The 3313-nt window shown below is 35.7% G+C and overlaps 1 long non-coding RNA gene across 1 annotated transcript; it reads right to left on the bottom strand.

Annotated features, from left to right (window-relative positions):
* Nucleotides 1-609: 609 nt before the first annotated feature.
* On the bottom strand, nt 610-3031 carry LOC127174244 (uncharacterized). Its single transcript, XR_007828861.1, has 3 exons — nt 2971-3031; nt 1317-1531; nt 610-824 (listed from the first exon to the last, which is right to left on the bottom strand). It is a non-coding gene; the product is annotated as an uncharacterized LOC127174244 (long non-coding RNA).
* Between the last annotated feature and the right edge of the window lie 282 nt (nt 3032-3313).

The following is a 3313-nucleotide window of genomic DNA, read 5'->3' as shown; positions in this document are numbered from 1 at the left end:
TATGGCAGATACCTGTGAGAGAATGCTTGATGCTTCTTGGAACTGTTGTTGTGTGGTGGAAATAAAGATTACATCGTGTTATATGACAGTTCAGCATTGTTGCTTTAGATAATAGGCACCATCCTTCACTTTCAGTTCTTGCTGGCATTGATTCTTCGCTCAAACAAAGAATCAATCTGTGTTGCGGGAGCTGTGATCGCTTTTGGAATAAACAGATGTGAACAAATCAATATCAACGTGGGGCTCTATAAGGGTCCATTTCTTTTGAAATGAACAATCTAGCCTCTGAATGAACTTGTGTGTGAAATGAGTATGTGCAGACATTGATACATCAAAGTTTATTGTGCATACATGGGACTGTACGCTTCATGTTTTTACATGAAAGTTGCACACACAGAATGATGGAGGGTGAACCGCAGTCACATTATATATTAGATGTGACATGCATTCTCTTTAATCTGCGGCATGTCGCTTCTACGCCTCTTCCCTGCCAACACTGTTTCAACTGAAACATAAAACAGTTCAGAGCATAAAATCAGCGCAGCATGCACACTCATGTTAGCATACGTACGCAAACAAGACATCCTCCTTAAAGGAGAAGTCCACTTCCAACACAACAATTTACAGATGATGTACTCACACCCTTGTCATCCAAGATGTTCATGTCTTTCTTTCTTCAGTCGTAAAGAAATTATGTTTTTTGAGGAAAACATTTCAGGATTTTTCTCCATATAATGGACTGCTATGGTGCCCCGATTTTGAACTTCCAAAATGCAGTTTAAATGCGGCTTCAAACGATCCCAGCCGAGGAAGAAGGGTCTTATCTAGCGAAACAGAAAAATTATGACCATATTTTCTCTCAACTTCAAAAATCATTTCAAAATCATCCTGCATCACTGCAGACGTTCCGACCCAGTCTTTGCAAAGTGATCATTTAAATAATTAAATTAAATTAAAATAATTTGTTCAGCCAACTAAACTAAGTTTAGTCAACTTGAAATGTTAAGTTGTACTAAGTAACAACTTAGATATTTGTGTTTGCTAAACTTAACAGATGGGTAAGTAACCCAGCTGCCTTAAAATTTTAAGTTGATTCAACTCAAATATCTAAGTTGTCACTTAGTATAACTTTTAGACATTTTAGACATTTAACATTTCAAGTTGAATAAACTTTTTTTGAGTTGACTGAACTTAAAAATTTAAGGCAGCCAGGTTACAAATTATTTTAAGTTGACTCAACAAATAGTTTTTTACAGTGCACTACACAACTTTTAAAATCTGAACAGATTTTAAAACACTAGGGATTTTACACTTACCTATAATACACTACCAGATATTTAAGTTGTTCCAATCACAACAAACTTGTGCAAAAACATGTCCCAGCAGGCACTGGACATCTATATAACGTCAGGTTGACGTTGGACATGATGTCGGACAGATGTTGCATTTTGGTTGAGAATGAAAATCGTGTTGATGTCAGTATTTGACGTCAATTTGACGCTGACTTAATGTTGGATTTTGGTTACACAACCTAAAAACAACAAAATATCAACGTCAGCTGACATTGGTATTGGACATCAGTTTAACGTTGACATTAAACGTTGAATTTACATTGAATTTTGGTCAGCCGATGTCGCAATCGAAATTTAACCAAATATCAGCGTCTTATGATGTTGTGTGCTTGCTGGGGTGCCTTGTTGCTAGAAGATGCATGAACGTGTTTCATATCCTCCGACTGGATAGAAGTCTGAAGCTAAAAAATGGGAGTCTGTGACCATCATATGCTATGTGATATTTTATGAAATCTGTCAACTCAAATGTGCAGACTGGCTCTGACTTTTGGCAACTAGTGTCACTTTCTCCAGACTGTAAATTGGCTGAATATCAGGGCAAAAATCATGCAGTGTCTTTCAGCCTTTAACAATTTAGTACAAAGAAGAATGAATTGACAGGAAAGAGATGAGATGGGATATGAAGCGAAGAGACAAAATGAGTTTGGACGCGACGATACAAAATGAGATAAGGAAAGAGAAGAGAGGGAAGAGGAAGAGACAGGAGCAGATGAAAACAGTCAAACCAAAATATATTATGAAGCTAAACGAAACAACAATACGAAATTAAAAAATGAAACAAAAGGAAAAAAGACAATATAGAAGACAGGAGAAACAAGACGAAAGACGAAGTGGCACAAGATGAGATGTATTAAGAGGAGAAAGGGAAATGACTCTTATTGAAGCTGCTAAATTTGTTCAGTCAAGAGGAGTGAGTGTTGTCTTAGCTTTTTATTTATTTTTTTTATTCATTTTTTTTTTTTTTTTGTAACATTAACGGAACAAATATCAGCAGGTTTATGAGGCTAACGTTAATGCACGGATCAAATTTACTGACACACAGGCGAATTTATCTCAGACGTTGACTCTCATTTCAGACCTACAAGTGATTGTTTATGTAAATAATCACATTTTGACATAACTTTGTGTATTTGACAATTTAAGCGAACTAAGCTGCTACAGAGAGATGAATCTGTGATCGCATATTTTCTGCACGCTTCGGTTGTGTTAATAAACACGTTTATCATCTTACACGTCTTGCACTTTCACATATATGCACCAGTATCGCGGATTCACAAAAAAAACAAAAAATAACACAACAACAACAACTGTGTGCCAGATAAACTAGTAAGTTATATCGCCTAGCACAACGAAATACAACACATAATTAACCTCTATCTGGTTAATTATATACTCGTTTAATCGACATTTGAACTGTATCTATAAAAATATATCTGTATACATACCTTGCGAATGCTAACGTTAGCTGATCGTGCCTGGAAAAACAAAGCTAGCTAACTAGTTAGCCGCCAGACTTCATTCAACAATGTTTATTCTTTCTTTAAAGAACATTTACAAACCTAACTGTGTAGTTTATTTGGCTTACTTTCTATATTAAATCTGGGCAGAGAGAACTTACCTTAAAAGAAGACATCCACTCCCTTTGCCATCGTTGTTTATGTTTGAAGCAGTAAACTCCGTGTATAGTTCAGCGACGGCACTTTGCGCATGCGCAATAATGTCAAGTTGACCGCTCAAATGAAGAAATAAAAATACTTTTTTTTGTTGAGTTTGCTCAACTTTCTTATTTGTGTTCATTGAGAAAAATATAGTAAACATTGAGTTAACTTGTTTTTATGTGTAAACTCAACATTTTGCTTAAAAATGTGTCCACGTGTGTCCACTTGACATTTTTAAACTGAGTGAACAATTTGCAAGTTGGAGTTTTTACAGTGTAAGCAGCAAAACAAAAAAAGCTAAGC

This window comes from Labeo rohita, chromosome 12 (assembly GCF_022985175.1).
Source record: "Labeo rohita strain BAU-BD-2019 chromosome 12, IGBB_LRoh.1.0, whole genome shotgun sequence".
Lineage (NCBI taxonomy): Eukaryota > Metazoa > Chordata > Actinopteri > Cypriniformes > Cyprinidae > Labeo > Labeo rohita.
Note: the sequence above shows the minus strand (reverse complement) of the source record. Positions and strands in the feature narration are given on the sequence as shown.